We start from the raw sequence: 21,442 nt of genomic DNA on the forward strand, positions 1-21,442 counted from the left end.
ATATTTGATGCATCCAACGCCTTGAACAACATAAACACAGGCCACCGTACACAACGTCGAAACCAAATGCCTAGTCTTGAAAGAGACGAGAGTGGAGGCCATTCAATACAATCAGAAGGTACCACTCAAGTGTCATGGCTATGTACTTACTTGGACTTATGCTCTTGCAGCAGAGGGTACAATATGAAACCACCAGGGTTAAACAGGTAGCATATTATGCTACCTTATGGCTCTGTATTACTAATAGATGCAATAGCAAGACCAGTTTATCATTTGGAGAACTTGTCACAATTATTTTGAGATGTTTGTTGTTACAGGCGTTTGTTGTTACCAATGGCAGCAGTCGGATTGATTTTGTTGTTGATGCATACCCAGAAGTCACCATCAAAAATGTTGGGCGGGATAGAAGAGCCTCAGAAGTGGTTCAGATATATCAAGTCACAAGACCTGATCAAAAGGTGCCCAGACAACTTAACCTATTTTTTGTCAAGTGGAAAGAACAAGGAGATGCTGATTGGGTTTCTGTTCACAATTCTGGACAAACTGTGATTCATCCCACTTTGATGGTCTCACTTTATTTGTCGCTGATGGTAACAAATGCCATAGACTGGATAAAGTGAAATTACCGACTTTGGAACGAAGAGAATGAGGGACCTGCTGGCTATTTACAATATCATGAAAGGCACAGAGGTCCTTCATAGAGAGGACTTACTAAATTGGGATAAGCGAAATACAAGGGGACATGATAAGAAACTCAAAAAGGATAATTATAGAAGAGACCTGAAAAAAACAGTTTTCCACACAAAGTGGTGGATATCTGGAAGAAACAGGATAAAACAATAGTGTGTGCAAAATCTATAAACAATTTTAGAGCAAACTAGACATTGCGAGATACAAAGACGGGACACAGCGAGCATAGCTCCACTACCCGTAAGATTCATCTAGGTAAATGCAACTAGGTAAATACACACACAAACCTTGAGGGCACTGGCGTCCTTCGACGGACTCCGTCGTTAGTTCCCGAAGTGTCCTTTTATCCGAGAAAGGTGAAGTGGTTTTCCATGGGTACTTGTAATTCAGACGTTTTATTCTGCCTCGTCCCAACTCTGTTCCTTTGTTCCTCTGATTCTTTATGATCTGTTTCTTCTCCTTCCTGAATTATCTTTCTTGTTCTGCTTCACTGCAAGCACGCACGCGCACGTACGCACACACACACACGCACACACACACACACACACGCACACACACACACACACACACACACACACACACACACACACACACACACGCGCGCGCGCACACACACATACACACATCTCAAGTTCATTTACGTAACTTCTATGAGAAGGGTGACGTCAATTTCCTTGTTGAAATCAATAACGTCACGGAAGCACATTAAGATGTAAATTTCTTTTGGCTATTCATGGCCAGACAAAGGACGTATGCACAGATTAACTCATTAAACTCCGATGGCAATATTCTTGTCATTTGGTCAAATAAAACAAAAAATCATAAAACACCAAAATGTTTGATCAAACACCAGAAAAGTATGACGTCAGTCCTCGCTTCGCTCGCAAGCGAAACGAGGACTGACGTCATACTTTTCTGGTGTTTGATCAAACATTTTGGTGTTTTATGATTTTTTGCTTTATTTGACCAAATGACAAGGAATCTTGTCATCGGAGTTTAATGGGTTAAACATTTCTCTAAAATGTCCTCCGAGTCGACATGACGTCATATAGTCCTCGGTCGTTTAGTGTGACGTCACTACTCTCCCAACAAAGGGACATATTTTGTCTTTTCACATTCTAGCCTTTGAGATCTACACTATATCTCATCAAATTAAATGGAGGATTACTTATAAACCTTTGAGTACCCAGCTCGAAACGTTTGAGTGCCTAACTCGATTGGAAACGTTCAGTTGCCAGGCGATATCATTCGTCTGGAAAGGCGAACCCGAGGAAGACAGAAGTTTTAGAACCCTCTCGATCAAGCCTTCGATCGAACAATTTTATTCATTTGTGGGTCATCCATGGGGGTTAGAGGCTCAAGTGATTTTCCACGGTTTCAACACCTTCCTCACTGAACATCTTCTGGAGGTGCTGTGGCGATTTTTTTCAAAAGGATTATGGAAGTCATGGTGGTGGTGGTGAGGAGCTTACGCCAGGAGGCACTCAACTGCGGCCGAGGCCGTCCCCTAGGAGAAGAGTGCGAGATTCGAACCTACAACCACGCGAATGCGAGACCAGCACGCTTTCGATGACGCCACCAGCGCACGTTTGAATTCTTTCCAAGGTGCGAAAGTGGTCACAGGCGATGGTCTGCAATGGGAAACGAGTCACGAGGCGACGCTTCGGTCTGTCACGGCAGCAAACATAACAAAATGAATAAAGTAATTAATACACGAATAAACAAATAAATGAATAAAAGTAAATAAAATAAACAGATAAACGAACAAGGATAGAGATGAATATATGAATGGATAGGTAAACAAAGGAACAGAAATAAACAGATAAAATAAATGAATAAACAAATAAAGATAAATTAATAAATACATATGTAATTGAATAAACAAACATATTTATAAATAGATAAACAAATAAAAGTGAATAAATGAATGAATGTTGGTGCCATGAACAAGGATGACCTCAGCCAATCTAGGATCTCCGACTCTCGAGGCCGACCAACAGGTTATCCTCCAAGACCCAAGACCCTTCGCAGAAAGCCTCAAGAACTTCGCCATGGCCTGCTTCGGAGGTTCTTGCTTTAGTCGGGTTTTCTGCTGGTGGAGAAGGAGGAAGGACGACAGTTCCAGCAGAAAGTCGGAGGTTCCTGATACCGCGAGGGACAGACCCAATGAACTCTTCGAAGTAGTCCCAGGATTCCACGAGCTCCGCAGGGCGAAGATGGCCCTGGCGATCAAGAGACGAGACTTGAGAGTCTTCGTTCTCAACAAAGTCCTCATCAAAGAGGCAAAGAAACACAAATAAAAAGCTCGAAAACTACCTTCTTATCAAGGAGACAACGAACAAATAAGAAGCCAGGGTTAAAAAAGAAAAAGAAAAAAGAAATAAACAAAAAGGAAGAAAACGAAATGATTGAGAACCTGCTGCTCCACGTCGCCTGAGGAAATGAGGAAAGAGACAATCTTCCGCCAAATGGTTCGCCACGCCATTTTATATTCCTCGCCTGGGAAACAAATCCCCAAAACTAATTCACTGCCCATCCTGCACTCTGAAGACATAGAATCATGTACTCGGCGCCCGGTCTTGTCCTAAGTTCATATGACTGAACTATAAAGTATATTTCGAGTCGTGACTTTTCATTTTCAGGCTGTCGACAGGAACTCTTTGGGTAAAATAGACTAGAAAGTATCTAATGCAGTCAAAAGTCCTACATATACAATTTCTACTGCATACTAAACCCTTTGCCTTCCTTTGTGGTTTGGAAGTTCCCTCAGCTGAATAAAATCACCTGGCGAAAGCAAGAATAAGGCAAAAGGAAACCATAGTCGACCAAGGGCGTATGACAGTTATTATGTCGCAATCTCCCTTTTAAAGTAGCGAGCCAAAGAGAGGTGCGATGTATTTATTTTTCAACGTCTTTTATTTGTGTAATCACGATTTTGTACATGTACGTGTTTGGGAGTATGTAGGATAGGAGTTACCGACCTTTTTAATAGTTGCAAGTTGCATAGCCTCTCTCTCTCTCTCTCTCTCTCTCTCTCTCTCTCTCTCTCTCTCTCTCTCTCTCTCTCTCTCTCTCTCTCTCTCTCTCTCTCTCTCTCTCTCTCTCTCTCTCTCTCTCTTTATAGTATGGCTGTCGTCAAAATAACAGGGTTGTCACGAATACTCCTCGGGGTCGTGACCAGATAAAGGAAAATGGCCTCATTTTTCCCTAAAGGTACTATTGCTGCGTGTGTGAATCACTACAGTATTGGATCACGTGTTGGTAATGTGATACATAACTATTACCCTAGGGGATGAGAGCTCAAAGTTTATATTTAAGGAACTCAATTAAGCCTGTTCTTGCCTGACATGGTCGACGATGATTGAGTTTTATGTTTTATTCTGTCTGCCGCCAGGTGATTTTATTCTGCTGAGGTAACTACCAAATCCCAAAGGAAGCCAAGGCGTTGAGTACGCAGTAGAAACTGTATCTGCAGGACTTCTGGCTACATTAGATACTTTCTAGTTTATTTTTCCCCAACGAGTGCCTGTCGACAGCCTGTAAACAAGAAATCATGACTCGAAATAAAATTTGTAGCTCAGTTTTATGGGATTTGTGCAAAAACGGGTGCCGAGGAATTTGACCGAAGCAGTAGAGTACATGATTCCGTATTCAGTGTGCAGTGAATTAGTTTTGGGGAACTGTTTTTTTCCCAGGCGAGGAATTGAGAATGGCGTGGCGAACCATTTGGCAGGAGATTTTCTTTTCCCCGTTCCCTCTGCGACGTGCAGCATCCGGTTATGAATTACTTCCGTTTCTTCCTAGGCTTTGAGGTCTACCCTATATTTCTCAAAGCAAATGAAGGATTGCATGTAAGCCTTTGAGTACCCAGCTCGAAACGTTTGAGTGCCTAGTTCGACTGGAAACGTTTAGTCGCCAGGAGATACCATTCGTCTGGAAATGAGAACCTGAGGAAGACAGGAGTTTCAGAACCCTCTCGATCAAGCCTCTGATCGAACAATTTTATTCATTTGAGGGTCATCCATGGAAGTTAGAGGCTGAAGTGATTTTCTACGGTTTCAACGCCTTCCTCACTGGCCACCTTCTGGAGATGTTGTAAAAAAAATTTTTTCCAAAGGATTATGGAAGTCATGGTGGTGCTGAGCAGCCTACGCTAGGAGGCACTCAACTGCGGCCGAGGCCGTCACCTAGAAGAGGTGTGCGGGATTCGAACCCACAGCTAAGTGAATCCGAGACCAGCACGCTACCGATGACGCCACCAGCGCACGTGGAAGTCTTCCCACTGTGCGAAATTGGCCACAGGCGATGGCCTACAGTGGGAAAAGAGTCACAAAGCAAATAAATATACAAATAAATAAACAAATAAAATAAACAAATATGTTTGTAAATAATTTTTTATTTATTAATAAATAAACAAATGAACAGATACATGAACAAATAAATAATCAAATAAATAAATCAACAAATAAAAATGAACTAGTAAATACATAACTGAATAAACAAACACATTAATATATAGATCAATAGATAAACAAATGAAAGTAAATAAATGAATAAATTTTGGTGCTATGAACAAGGATGACCTCAGCCAATCTAGGATCTCCGACTCTCTGAGACAGACCAACAAGTTATCCTCCAAGACCCAAGACCCTTCGCAGAAAGCCTCAAGAACCTCGCCATGATCGGCTTCGGAGGTTCTTGTTTTAGCCGGGTTTTCTGCTGGTGGAACAGGAAAAAGTACGACGATTCCAGCAAAGAGAAAAGCGTTATGGATATCTCTCAGCTTGAGGCAAAGGTTCCTGACACCGCGAGGGACAGGAACTGTGAAGTCTTCGAAGTCCCCCCAGGAGTCTACGAGCTTCGCAGGATGAAGATGACACTGGCGATCAAGAGACGAGACGTGAGAGTCTTCGTTCTCAACAAAGTTCTCATTAAAGAGGCAAAGAAGTAAAAATAAAAAGCCCGGAAACAAGGTTCTTACATAGGAGGCGACAACGACCAAATGAAAAGCCAGGCTTTACGAAAAAAGAAAGAAAGAAGCGAGCGAAATAATTGAGAGCCACTTGCTCTATGTCACCTGAGAACACGGGAAAAAATCTTCTTGCAAATGATTCGCCACGGCATTTTATAATTCTCAACTGGAAAAAAATTATCTTCTGCCAAATGGTTCACCACCCCATTTTATATTCCTCGCCTGGAAAAAAAGAATAATCTACTGCCAGATCGTTCGCCACGCCATTTTATGTTCCTCGCCTAGGAAACTGTTCTCCAAAACTAATTCACTGCCCATCTTGCACACTGAAGACATGGAATCATGTACTTTACTGCTTTCTTTACGTCTTCGGTCAAATTCCTCGACACCCGTTTCTGCACAAATCCCATAGAACTGAACTACAAAGTTTATTTCGAGCCATGATTTCTTATTCCAGGCTGTCGACAGGCTCTAGTTGGGGAAAATTAACTAGAAAATATCTAAAGTAAGCAAAAGTCCTGCAGATAAAATTTCTACTGCATACTTAACCCCCTTGCCTTCCTTTGGGTTTTGGGAGTTCCCTCAGGTGAATGAAATCACCTGACGGCAGACAGAATAAAACATAAAATATTAACATAGTCAAACATGTTGGGCAAGTGCTTAATTGAGACAGGCTTAATGGAGCTCCTTAAATATAAATTTTGAGCTCTCATACAGGAGGGTAATAGTTATAGATCACAGTACCAACACGTGATCCAATAGCGTAGTGATTCACACACGCAGCCATAGAACCTGTACCGATAAATGAGGAAGTTTTTCTTGATATGGTAACGACCCCAAGGAGTGTTCGAGACAACCCTCTTATTTTGACGACAGCCATAGTTTAAGGGAGAGAGAGAGAGAGAGAGAGAGAGAGAGAGAGAGAGAGAGAGAGAGAGAGAGAGAGAGAGAGAGAGAGAGAGAGAGAAAGGAACATCTTTGAATTAGTTTTACTGAGAGCATACGTTTCATTTCAACATAGACCGTCTTTGAGGTGAATAAAATTTCCCGAAACCACTGTAGCCAGAATAGAACATGTCACCGGTGCCGCAGGACTCAAAGGGGCAGAGGTTGGGAGATGTGAGGTCATTCAGTTCGGACGTACGTTGAGGAGATCCTTCGGTGTTGTACAAAGTGGAGAGGAAAACAATTGATGAAATCATGTCGACAAGAAAATGGAGGAGACAATCAAGGAAGTGCTGTACGGAAGTTCTTAGACAAATCTTGACAACGCTTACTCATAGTATGGCTGTCGTCAAAACTGTAGGGCTGGCTCGAATACTCCTCGGGGTCGCGACCAGATCAAGAAAAATGGCCTCATTAATCCCCAGAGGTGCTATTGCAGCTTGTGTGAATCACTGCGCTATTGGATCGCGTGTTGTTACTGTGATAGGTATGAGAGCTCAAAGTTTATATTTTAGGAAATCAATCAAGCTCTTGGTCGACATGGTCGACGACGATTGACTTTTATGTTTTATTCTTGCTGCCGCCAGGTGATTTTATTCGGTTGAGTGAACTCCCAAATCCCTAAGGAAGGCAAGGGGTTGAGTACGCAGTAGTAATTGTATCTGCAGAACTGTGTAAGATACTTTCTAGTCTATTTTTCCCAACGAGTGCCTGTCGACAGCCTGCAAATAAGAAATCATGACTCCAAATTAAATTTATTGTTTAGTTTTATGGTCTTTGGGCAGAAACGGTAGCTGAGTAATTTGACCGAAGCAGTGGAGTTCGTGGCGAACCATTTGGTGGAAGATTTTCTCTTTCCCCGTTTCCTCAGGCGACGTGCAGCATGTAACCGATTCTGATTTTTATTTTATTTTACTATTATTATTTTATTTTAACCCTGGTTTCTCATTTGTATTTTCTCGCCTCCTTGAATGACCATTCTTACCGGGCTTTTTATTTGTCCTTTCTTGCCTCCTTGATGAGGACTGTTCAGAATGAAGACTCTCAAGTCTCGTCTTTTGATCGCCAGGGCCATCTTCGCCCTGCGGAGTTCGTGGACTCCTGGGACGACTTAGAAAATTTCGTAGGTACTGTTCCTCGCGTTGTCGGGAACTTCTGCCTTCAGCTGAGAGACATCCATGATTACATTCTCTTTGTTGGACCTGTCCTCCTTCCTCCTCCTCCACCAGCAGAAAACCACGATGAAGTAAGAACCTCAGAAGCAGCTCATGGCGAAGTTCTTGAGGCTTTCTGCGAAGGGTCTTAGGTCTTGGAGGATAACCTGTTGGTCGGCCTCACAGACTCGGAGATCCTAGATTGGCTGAGGTCATCCTTGTTCATAGCACCAACATTCATTCATTCATTTGCTTTTATTTATCTATTGATCTATTTATTAATGTCTTTGTTTATTCAATTATATTTATATTTACTAGTTCATTTTTATTTGTTGGCTTATTTATCTATTTAATTGTTTATTTGTTCACGTATCTGTTCATTTGTTTCATATAACTTTATTTATTTGTCTATATACTTATTAGTTTATTTATTCATTTGATTTTTACAAAAGATTGCAAAGGGGAGCATGCCGACAGGAGACCTTTTGGTCCACAACTAGGTCCAAGCGCCTAGGACGTAAATACACAAAAGAACAGAAACATAAACAAATAATTAAATTAATAGGTAAATAAACAATGATGAATTAATAAATACATATAACACTGAATAAACACATCAATAAACAGATAAATAGATAAACAAATAAAATTGAATAAATGAATGAACAGATACACGACCAAATAAATTAGATAAATAAATAACCCAACATATAAAAATGATCTAGTAAAAATATATATAATTGAATAAGCAAACACAGTAATAGATAGACCAATACATAAACAAATAAAAATGAATAAATGAATGAATGTTGGTGCTATGAACAAGGTTGACCTCAGCCAATCGAGGATCTCCGACTCTCTGAGGCCGACCAACAGGTTATCCTCCAAGACCCAAGACCCTTCGCAGAAAGCCTCGGCTTCGGAGGTTCTTGCTTCAGCGGAGCTTTCTGCCGGTGGAGAAGGAGGAAGGAGGACACTTCAACCGAAGAGAACACCATTATGGACACCTCTCAGCTGAAGGCCGAGGTTCCTGACAACGCGAGGGACAGGACCTACGAAGTCTTCCAAGTCGTCCCAGGAGTTCAGGAGCTCCGCAGGGCGAAGATAGCCCTGGCAATCAAGAGACGAGACTTGAAAGTCTTCGTTCTCAATAAAGTCCTCATCAAGGAGGCAAGGAAGTACAAATGAGAGGTTCGTGTAAAAAAAAGATTGAAATACTTCAGAACCGGTTGCTGCACGGCGCCAGATAAATCAGAAAAACAAATTCTCCTGCCAGATGGTTCGCTACACCATTTCATATTCGTCGCCTGAAAAACAAATCACCCAAACCAATTCACTGCCCATCCTGCACGATCAAGAGACGAGACTTGAGAGTCTTTGTTCTCAACAAAGTCCTCATCAAGGAGGCAACAAGGTTCTCATCAAGGAGACGACAAAGTACAAAGGAGAAGCTCTTGTTAACGAAAAAAGAAGAAGAAAGCTAAACAATTTAGAATTGGTTGCTGTACATTGCCAGAGGAAACGAGGAAAAATCTTCTGCCAAATGGTTTGCAAGCCATTCTATATTCCTCACCTGGGAAACAAATTCCCAAAAACAAATTCACTGCCCACCCTGCACACTGAAGACATAGAACCATGTACTCTACTGCTTTCTTTACGTCTTCGGTCAAATTCCTCGGCACCCGTTTCTAGCCAAATCCAATGAAACTGAATTACAAAGTTTATTTCGAGTCATGCTTTCTTATTTCCAGGCTGTCGACAGGCACTCGTTGGGAAAAAAATAGACTAGAAAGTAACTAACGCAGTCAAAAGTCTTGCAGATACACTTTCTACTGTATACTCAACCCCTTGCCTTCCTTTGGGGTTTGAGAGTTCCCTCAGCGGAATAAAATCACCTGGCGGCAGACAGAATAAAACATAAAAGTCAATCGTCGTCTACCATGTCGGCCAAGAACTTAATTGAGCTCCTTGATTATAAACTTTGAGCACTTATCCCGAAGGGTAATATCTATGGATCACGGTACCTACACGTGATCCAATAGCGTAGTGATTCACACACGCAGCAATAGTACCTCTACGGATAAATGAGTCAATTTTTCTTGATCTGGTCACGACCCAAAGGATTATTCGAGCCAGCCCAGTTGTTTTGACGACAGCTATACTATAAAGAGAAGGAGAGAGAAGGAACATCTCTGAATTTAGTTTTACTGACAGCATACATTTCGTGGACCAATAGACCGTCCTTCAGCTGAATAAAATTGCCCGACACCACTGCAGCCAGAATAAAACATGTCAGCGGTGCCGCAGGAGTCAAAGGGAAAGACCGTTGGGTGGGGGGGGGGGAGGGTGAGTGGGAGGTCATTCAGCCCGGACGTACGTTGAGGAGATCCTTCGGTGTTGTACAAAGTGCAGAGGAAAATAAATGACGAAATCATCTCGACAAGAAAATGGAGGTGACAATCAAGGAAGTGCTGTTCGGAAATTCTTAGATAACAAAGTGTTGATAACGCTTAATTATGGTACGGCTGTCGTCAAAACAACAGGGCTGGTTCGAATATTCTTCCGGGTCGCGACCAGATAAAGAAAAATGGCCTCACTTATCCGTAGAGGTACTATATGTGAATCACTACTGTATTGGATCACGTGCTGGTACTATGATCCATATCTATTACCCTCCCGGATGAGACCTTAGAGTTTATATTTAAGGAGTTGATTGTCGGGAAGACCTCCCACGAAGTAACCAGCAACCACACATGTTGTTTTGGACGGTGAACTCAGAGATGTAAACATCACTAAAAATCGCCAACCTCAACGTTTTTCACTAACGTTCAAAGACTCTTGCGATCGGTCAAGAACATAATTAGGAGTTCACCAAGGACCAATCATTGACCTCAAATACTATAAGCCTAGCCCTAAAGGAGGGACCTATAGCCTTATCAAAGTATCCTTAAACTTAGGAGAAAGAGAGAGACAGAGGCTCTGCAACTAGCAACTATTAGAAAGGTCGGTAGCTCCTATCCTACATACTCCCAAATACGTACATGTACAAAATCATATTTACACAAATGTTGAAAAGTACATCATATTTTATGCTCCCACCAACCCAATAGGTTTAAATTCGCACCTCTCTTTGGCTCGCTATTTTAAAAAAGGGAGATTGCGACATAATAACGGTCTCACGCCCTTGGTCAACTATGATTGCCTTTTATGCTTTATTCTGGCTCCCGCCAGGTGATTATATTCAGCTGAGGGGACTTCCAAACCCCAGAAGAAGGCAAGGGGTTGAGTATGCAGTAGAAATTGTATCTGCAGGACTTTTGACTCCATTAGATACTAATTTATTTTACCCAACGAGTGCCTGTCGACAGCCTGCAAATAAGAAATCATGACTCGATATTAACTTTGTAGTTCAGTTTTATGGACTTTGGGGAGGAACGGGTGCCGAGGAACTTGACCGAAGATGTAAAGAAAGCAGTAGAGTACATAAATCTGTCTTCAGTGAGCAGTGAATTAGTTTTCGGGATTTGTTTCCCAGGCGAGGAATATAAAAAGGTGTGGCGAACCATTTGGTGGAAGAATTTCTTTTCCCCGTTTCCTCTGGCGACGTACAGAAACCGGTTCTAAATTGTTTAGCTTTCTTCTTCTTTTTTAGTTAACTAGAGCTTCTCATTTGTACTTTGTCGCCTCCTTGATGAGAACCTTGTTTCCAGGCTTCTTATTTGTATCTCCATGACTCCTGGATGAGGACTTTGTTACGAACGAAGACTCGCAAGTCTCGTCTCTTGGTCGTGTAGAGTGGGCAGTGAATTATTTTGGGGGATTTGTTTCCCAGGCAAGGAATACAGAATGACGTAGTGAAGCATCTGGCAGGAGAATTTGTTTATTTGTTTCCTCTGGCGACGTCCAGAAACCGGTTCTGAAGTATTTCGATTTTTTTTTTTTTTTTTTTTTTTTTTAACACAAGCCTCTCATTTGTATTCCCTTGCCTTATCTTTCAACTTGTCAAAAGCTTACTGTTGTGCAGGCTCCCACATGAACTTTGAATCTTTCCTCAACAAAGAACTTAATGGATTAGCTCTGTCTGTATATCCCTGGATAAAATTCCTATAATATTCTGTCAATCCCAAGAAACTTTAATTTTTTCTACATCGTTCGGAACTGGATAATTCTTTACTACTACTACTTTTGAATTTATTATTTCATGCCCCAAATAAATGACACTGTCCTGCAGAAACTTACATTTTTCAAGTTTCACTTTCAATCCTACTTCAACTAGTCTTAAGAATACCAAATCTAATTTCTTAACGTGCTGAACCGCTGTTTGGGAAACTATTAAAGTATCACTTAGAAATACAATTGGCAATGTTTCCTAACAGCCAATCTAGAACTGCATTCATTAATCTCATGTAAATTAATGGACTATTACATAACCCAAATGGCATTCGTTTGAACGCATAATGTCCAGTTGGTGAAGAGAAGGCTGTGAATTCTCGTGAGTCTTCATACAACTCGATCTGCCAGAACGCAGTCATGGTATTTACAGTGCTAAAATACCTATTCTCGGTTCCCAAACTTCTAAGAATGTCTCTTATTGCCGGTAAAAGTAATCTGTCGCGTACAGTCTGTTTAATCAATTCCCTATAATCAATAACTGGACGCATGGTACCACCTGTTCCTTTTCTCATTTTTCTCCTTCCTGAATTATCTTTCTTGTCCTACTTCACTGCAAACATGCATACACACACACACACACACACACACACACACACACACACACACACACACACACACACACACACACACACACACACACACACACACACACACACACACACACTAGCAGCGGTTGGAGTAGGATGTCCGAAAAGAGCTCCGAAGCTCTAAGCAGCGCTTCATTGACAGAGAAATTTGAAACCGGTGCTAGTTGTGTTTACGAAAGCGGGAAGGGAGAAGTGTACAACGAGTGACCAAAATGTACTAGTCGTTGTGTGTGTGTGTGTGTGTGTGTGTGTGTGTGTGTGTGTGTGTGTGTGTGTGTGTGTGTGTGTGTGTGTGTGTGTGTGTGTGTGTGTGTGTGTGTGTGTGTGTGTGTGTGCTTTATTTTTTTCTTGTATTGATTACTCTAAAAATGGAAGAAAACAACAGTGATTTAAGGAAAAACGAACCAACGAAGAGATACCGGGACGTAAGTAGGGTGGAATCACCACTGGAGGTGATCCCTAAAAGGACATGCCTGAATGAAACCCCGAAGTCGTACCAAAGGTATGAAAGAAATTTATTTTCGGGTTTAGATAGAGAAGGTGGAATTATGAATAGAGGTATAGAAATAGATAGAGAGCCTAGGTAGAAAAATATAGTGAGAAATAGAGAGATCAACGATTTATTAGATGAAATAATTGAACTGAACTGAACGTATAGAGAGATAGCCCAACTAAAAAAAGGCAGATGAAGAGACTAACAGGGAGCTAGATGATCTAAAAAAGAAACTAATTATGATCAAGGGAGAAAATGAAAGACTGAAAAATGAAGATGAAAATAAAAATGAGGCATTAAAAAAAAATGAAGGACCAAATACAGGGAGTGGCCGAGAGAGTGGAAGAGAAGATCAAAGAAAATGACTTCCAAGAAATAAAGAAACAGTGGAAAATAGAACAGGAAAAATATATGTATATATATATATATATATATATATATATATATATATATATATATCTTTTAAAAATAGTAGAGCAACAAGTCAAGGAAAATGCTAAGGAAACGGTAATTAAAGTAATTAAGTAAAAAGGAAATTTGGACAGGGAGACGGTGGATAAAAAAGTGCATTGTAATTTATGGTATTAAAGAGAAATATGATATACCTAGATATCAGAGAGAAAAAGAGAAAGATATCACTAAAGAAATTATGAAAGAGATTCAAGAGGAGGGATTGGATATCGATAAAGAAATTGAGGAAATACATAGAATAGAAAATACTTAAAAGAAAAACAATATAGGCCACTAAAAGTAAAACTTAGGTCTCAAATGATAGCAGAAGTACTATCATGAACAACAAAACTAGCAGATAGTGAACATTACAAAAATGTATGGATAAGAAAATAAGCGATGAAGAAAAAGAGAAAGCAAAGGAACGTAGAAATGAACCAAATGAAAAAATGAAAAGAGAACAGAGACTGAAAAGAATTATTTTTTTAGAGTGCTGGACCAGAGGCTGAGAAAATGGTATATATCAAGAAAAGGATACGAAATAGACAGAAAAGGAAGAGAAAGGAAAAAATCAAAGATAGCTTATACCAACATAGACGGAAGGATTCCAGGTCTGAGCGAATTAAATGATTATCTGGTATTAGAAAAACCAGACGTAATGGTAATTGTAGAAATGAAATTAAAAAGTCCAGTACCACCAAATACTGTGGGATAAGGTTTATAGAACCATTGGATGAAAAACAGAAAGAAAAAACAGGGTGGGGGAGTATTATTTTTTACTAAGGCTTAAATGTGACCAAGATAATAGAAGATAAAAACAATAAGAACATAAGAACATAAGAAATAAAGGAGACTGCAAAAGACCATAAGGCCTACACTAGGCAGCTCCGTATCCATCACCACCTGTCGTCCCCATCCATAAAGTTGTCTAATCGTTTTTTAAAACAACTGATAGTTTCAGCGCTTACTACATGGTTACAATGTGGAATTAATTATGATAAAAGTTGAAAACAATGACATGAATAGTAGAACATTTGTGGTAATGCATGTCCCCTCCAAAACACAGTGTTGGACAGAAAGTGATCATTCCAAACTATTGGAAGACACAAAATATGAACTAATTTACTGAAGGAGGAAATATAATAATTATGGGTGATTTTAACTCAAATATGTTGGGAATAAATGACAGTGATGGGTGAAGACCTTTAGGGAGACATACTTGATATGACCTTTGAATACACAGTGACTCAGTGGGTAAAGGAAAACACCAGATACAGAAACAATGAGGAACCATTGATACTAGATATAATATGTTAGAGACTGAAATTCTGGACAGAATTGATTACAAAGCTCCAATTGGGAAGAGTGACCATGTACTAATAGAATTCGAACTAAAAGAGCAAATAGACTTGAGAAGAAATGAGAAACATAGAAAAGACTAATGTACAATAAAACAGATTTTGAGAAACAAACAATGCTTTCAAAGCACAGATTGGGATAACTTCCTAAATGAAGAAACGAAGATGGAAGAGAAATGGAATATACTAAAAGAAATTTACAATGAGGGGGTGAACAAATATGTACCAAAACAGAAGCAAGAAAGGGTATACATAAAAAGCTTGTACAACAAAAAATGTAGTGAGGCTAAGGATAAAAGAGACAAAGCTTGCAAACGATGTAAAAAAACGAGTAAATGACAAACATATATCAAACTAAGAAATGATTAGGTAAAAATACGCAGAGATGAAAAGAGAAACTATGAAAGAGATATAATGGAAAAATGCAAGGAACAACCTAAACTATTTTACAGGTATGTAATTGGTAAACTAAAAAGTAAACAAGAAATAGAAGGACTGCGCCAAGGGAATTACGACTATAAAGAAGTAGAAATGGCTGAAATTATGAACAAACATTTCAAGTCAGTATTCACAATTGAAAGTTCACAGAACTGTGAGGAAATAGGGAGAGAGAGATACCCCCCCAATGAAGGAAATAACTTTGACACAGAAGGAAATCAGAGACCAGATAAAAAAAAAAAAACTGTCAGAAAATCACACGGTCCGGATGGAATTGCAAATTGGATATTAAAAGAATGCATAGATGAGTTGGCGGACAAAATATACAAGATAATTACTCACTCAAAGAAGGAAAGGTACCACAGGACTGGAAAAATGCAAATATTGTACCAATATATAAAGGAGGGAACAAAGAAAATCCAATCAACTATAGACCAGTCTCCCTTACAAGCACAATAGCAAAAATATGTGAAAGTTATCAAAACTAGATGGGTTAAACATCTGGAACAAAAATATATCGTCACCCTCGTAAAGAAAGTGCCTTAGCCATTTTTCGTCAATTTCTGGATTTTTTTTTTTTTTTTTAATCAATTTTTCATTGCTCCTTGTGGTACAATTCCCAATGTTTTCTTTAGTGTCTGAGTAGGTTAAAACTACGTTCGGAGGAACATTACGTACATCTATAAAATAGAAAAACGATTTTTTTTTCTATTCCCTGAAAAGTTGGACAAATGACTTAGGCACTTTCTATATGAGGCTGGCGATATACTGAATCCAAATAATTTTGGATTTAGACAAGGAAGATTATGTACAACAAACTTGATCTGCTTATACTCGAGACTAATAGAAATAATACAAGAAAAGGATATATGGGCGAACTGTGCTTTTCTAGATCTACAAAAAGCATTTGATAAAGTACCACACAAAATACTAATAAGAAAAATAGAATCAATAGGTGACATCAAAGGAAATTTATTGGAATGGATAGAAGACTTCTTGACTGGGATGAAAACGAGTGTAGTAATTAGAGACAAATACTCGAATTGGGAAGAAATGATAAGTGGTGTCCCGCAAGGTTCGGTATTGGCTCCAATCATGTTTGCCATATATATAAATGACATGGATGAAGGAATGGAATGTTATATGAACTTCTTCCCAGATGACTCAAAAATACTAAAGAAAATAAGCACAGAGGAAGATTGTGAATCATTACAGATAGACCTAGACAAAATCTGAAAATGTAGTCAAAAGTGGGAAATGAACTTTAATATCAAGTAGTATAATGGAGTTTGGAAAAAGTAAAAATAGAATATCGAGAAATTATAAAATTGGTGAAGAAGTCAAAGAAGTGAGCTCTGAAAGAGACTTAGGAGTAATAATCAGCAAAGACATGTCACCGGACAAAAATATCAACAAAATAGTCGGAGAAACCTTCAACCTATTAAGGTCAATGAAAGTGGCATTTGACTATTTGGATAACGAAATTATTAAGAAAATATTAGTTACACTAATAAGACCAAAACTGGAGTACGCTACAACAATATAGACACCCAGTTTAAAAAAGAATATAAAGAAGTTAGATAAAATACAAAAAGCAACGACAAAGATGGCACCAACACTCTCCAAATTAACATACGAACAAAGATTGTCCAAACTGGAACTACCAACTCTGGAACAAAGAAGAGAAAGAGATTTACTATTTATAGAATCATGAAAGCAATGGAAATCGTAGATTGAGATGTCTTATTAAAATGGGACAACGGAAAAACAAGAGGACATGAAAAGAAACTCAAAAAGGATAATTATAGAAGAGATCTGAAAAAGAATAGCTTCCCACACAGAGTGGTGGATACCTGGAATAAATTAAATAAGGCAACAATGTGTGCAAATACCATTCAAGAATTTAAGAACAAACTTGAGGTGTTGTGACGATTTTTTTTTTTTTTTAAGGATTATGAAAGTCATGGTGGTGGTGGTGGTGGTGGTGAGCCTACGCCTAGAGGCACTCAACTGCGGCCGAAGCCGTCACCTGGGCGCTTGGAATGTTAGAGTAGGTGATAGTCCCTGCCGGGAATCGGAGATAAGTGCGGGATTCGAGCCCACAAATAAGTAAATGCGAGACCAGCACGCTTCCGATGACGCCACCCTGCACCTTGCCCACCGCCCTGGGTCAGAAGCAGTGTCGCAAGACACAGCTCATCCACAGCAAGGCCGCTTCATTTAATCGGCGACCCCCCTCTCCGTCCCCCCTTGCATATAAAAAACAGATACATGTACAGATAAACAGTTAAATAAATAAATAAATAGATAAATCAACAAATAAAAAAAAACTAGTAAATATATGTATAACTGAATGAACAAATAGATTAATAAATTGATCAATAGAAAATAAAAGTAAATAAATGAATGAATGTTGGTGCTATGAACAAGGATGACCTCAGCCAATCTAGGCTCTCCGACTCTGTGAGGCCGACCAACAGGTTCCCCCAAGACCCAAGACCCTTCGCAGAAAGCCTCAAGAACTTCGATATGATCTCCTTCGGAGGTTCTTGCTTCAGCTGGGTTTTCTGCTGGTGGAGAAGGAGGAAGGAGGACAGTTCCAAGGAGAACGTCATCACGAACATCTCTACGCTGAAGGCAGAAGCTCCTGATACCGCGAGTGATAGACCCTACGAACTCTTCGAAGATGTCCCAGGATTCTACAAGCTTCGCAGGGTGAAGATGGCCAAGGCGATCAAGAGGCGAGACCTGAGAGTCTTCCTTCTCAACAAAGTCCTCATCAAGGAGGCAAGAAGTTACAAATAAAAAGCCCGGAAACAAGGTTCTTACCAAGGTGGCGACAAAATACAAATGAGAAACCAGGGTTAACGAAAAAGTAAAAGGAAGAAAGGGAAATGATTCATAACCGGATGCTCCACATCGCCAGAGGAAACAGGGAAAAGGAAGTCTTCCGTCAAATGGTTCACCACGCCATTTTATATTCCTCGCCTGGGAAATAAAGCCCCAAAACAATTTCACTGCCCGCCCTGTACATTGAAGACATAAATCATATACTCTACTGCTTTCTTTACATCTTCGGCCAAATTCTTAACACCTGGTCTTGCCCAAAGTTCATATGACTAAACTACAAAGTATATTTCGAGTCGTGATTTCTCATTTGCAGGACGTCGACATGCACTCGGGGAAAAATAGACTACAAAGTATCTAATGCAGTCAAAAGTCCTGCATACTCAACCCCGTGCCTTCCTTTGGGGTTTGGGAGTCCCCTCAGCTGAATAAAATCAACTGGCGCTAGACAGAATAAAACATAAAAGGCAATCATGCTTGACCAAGGGCGTGAGACTCTGAAATTTGCCTTACGAAGAGAGGCTTAGGCACCTAAACTTACATTCTCTGGAAAGACGCAGAGTGCGGAGTGATCTAATAGAAGTGTTCAAGTGGATCAAAGGCTATAACAAGGGTGATGCAAACAAGGTCATCATAATAAAACAATAGGGAAGGACTCGCAGTAATGGGTATAAACTGAACAAATTTAGACTTAAAACGGAAATAGGCAAGAATTGGTTTACTAATAGGGTGGTCGATGAATGGAATAAACTTAGTAACCATGTAGTAAGCGCTGAAACTATCAGTTGTTTTAAAAAACGATTAGACAACTTTATGGATGGGGATGACAGGTGGTGATGGATACGGAGCTGCATAGTGTAGGCCTTATGGTCTCTTGCAGTCTCCTTTATTCTTATGTTATGTTCTTATGTTCTTATGAGACCGTTATTATGTCGCAATCTCCCTTTCTGAGGTAGCGAGCCAAAGAGAGGTGCGAATTTAAATATATAGGGTTTGTGGGAGCATAAAGTACGATGTACTTTTCAACGTCTTTTATGTATTTATGATTTTGTACATGTACGTGTTTTGGAGTATGTAGGATAGCAGTTACCGACCTTTTAATAGTTCCTAGTTGCAGTGACTGTCTCCTAACCTTAAGGATACTTTGATAAGGCTATAGGCTCCGCCTTTAGGGATGAATTTATGATTCAAAGATGTTCCTTCTCTCTCTCTCTCTCTCTTTCTCTCCCTTTATTGTCGTCAAAATAACAGAGTTGTCTTGAATACTCCTCGGGGTCGTGACCAGATCAAGAAAAATGGCCTCATTTATCCCTGAAGGTACTATTGCAGCATGTGTGAATCACTACAGTATTGGATCACGTGTTGGTAATGTGATACATAACTGTTACCCAAGGGGATGAGAGCTCAAAGTTTATATTTAATGAACTCCATTAAACCTGTTCTTGGCCGACATGGTCGACGATGATTGAGTTATAGGTTTTATTCTGTCTCCCGCCAGGTGATTTTATTCTGCTGAGGGAACTCCCAAATCCCAAAGGAAGGCAAGGCGTTGAGTACGCAGTAGAAACTGTATCTGCAGGACTTCTGGCTACATTAGATACTTTATTGTCTATTTTTCTACAACGAGTGCCTGTCGACAGCCTGGAAATTAGAAATCACGACTCGATATATACTTTGTAGTTCAGCTTTATGGTATTTGTGCAGAGACAGGCGCTGAGGAATTTGACCGATGCAGTGGAGTACATGATTCTGTCTTCAGTGTGCAGTGGATTAGTTTTGGGGATTTGTTTGTTTCCCAGGCGAGGAATATAGAATGTCGTGGCGAACCATTTAGCAGAAGATTGTCTTTTCTTCCCCGTCTCCTCAGACGACGTGTAGCAGCAGGTTCTGATTTATTTTATCTTATTTTATTTTTCTTTAACCCGGGTTTCCTATTTGTATTTTCTCTCCTCGTTGATGAGGCTTGTTGCTGGGCTTCTTATTTGTACTTCTTTGCCTCATTGATGAGGACTTTGTTGAGAGCAAAGACTCTCAGGTCTCGTCTCTTGATCGCCAGGGACATCCTCGCCCTGCAGAGATCGTGGAATCCTGGTACGACTTCGAAGACTTTGTAGGGTCTGTCCCTCGCGGTATCAGGAGCCTCTGACTTGAGCTGAGAGACATCCATATTGATGTTCTCTTCTCTGTCTTCCTTCCTCCTTCTCCACCAGCAGAAAACCCCGCTGAAGCAGGAACCTCGGAAGCAGATCATGGCGAAGTTCTTGAGGCTTTCTGCGAAGGGTCTTGGGTCTTGGAGGATAACCTGTTGGTCGGCCTCACTGAGTCGGAGATCCTAGATTGGCTGAGGTCAACCTTGTTCATAGCACAAGCATTCATTCATTTATTTACTTTTATTTGTTTATCTATTGATCTATATATTAATGTGTTTGTTTATTCAGTTATGTATTTACTAGTTCTTTTTTATTTGTTTATTTATTTATTTATCTATTTAATTCTTTATTTGTTCATATATCTGTTCATTTGTTTATTTATTAATAACTTTATTTATTTATCTACAAACATATTCGTTTATTTTATTTATTTCATTTATCTATTTATTTGTATATTAATTTCCTTATTCGTGCATTAATTAATTCTATTTATTTATTCAATTTGTTACGTTTGCTGCCGTGACAGACCGAAGCGTCGCCTCCTGACTTGCTTTCCCGTTGTAGACCATCTTCTGTGCGCTGATGGCGTCATCGAAAGCGTGCTGGTTTCGCATTCGCTTAGTTTTGGGTTCGAATCCTGCACTCTTCTCCTAAGTGACGGCCTCAGCCGTAGTTGAGTGCCTCCTGGCGTAGGCTCCTCACCACCACCACCATGACTTCCATAATCCTTTAAAAAAAAAAAAAAAAAAAATTGTCACAACACCTCCAGAAGGTGGTCAGTGAGGAGGGCGGTGCAACTGTGGGAAATCACTTGAGCCTCTAACCTTCATGAATGACCCTCAAATGAATAGAATTGTTCGATCAAAGGCTTGATCGAGAGGGTTTTAAAACTCGTGTCTTCCTCGGGTTCTCCTTTCCAGAAGAATGACATCGCCTGGCGGAAGACAGACTAAACGTTTCCAATCGAGGTAGTTATTCCAGAGTTCCGGGATAGGTACTCTAAGAATCCTTCATTTACTTTGATAGATCTCAAAGCCTACAATCTTGAAAGATGAATTGTGAACAGATTTTGTGCGTGAGTTCCTTCGTCTGGTGCCTCAGTGTCTTAGTATGTTTCCGTGATGTCATTGTTTTCTATAGGAAAAATGGCGTCACCCTTCACATAGAAGTTACTTAAATGAACTT

The sequence above is a fragment of the Oratosquilla oratoria genome, chromosome 18 (assembly GCF_046742065.1).
Source record: "Oratosquilla oratoria isolate Oo_2021 chromosome 18, ASM4674206v1, whole genome shotgun sequence".
Classification (NCBI taxonomy): Eukaryota; Metazoa; Arthropoda; class Malacostraca; order Stomatopoda; family Squillidae; genus Oratosquilla; species Oratosquilla oratoria.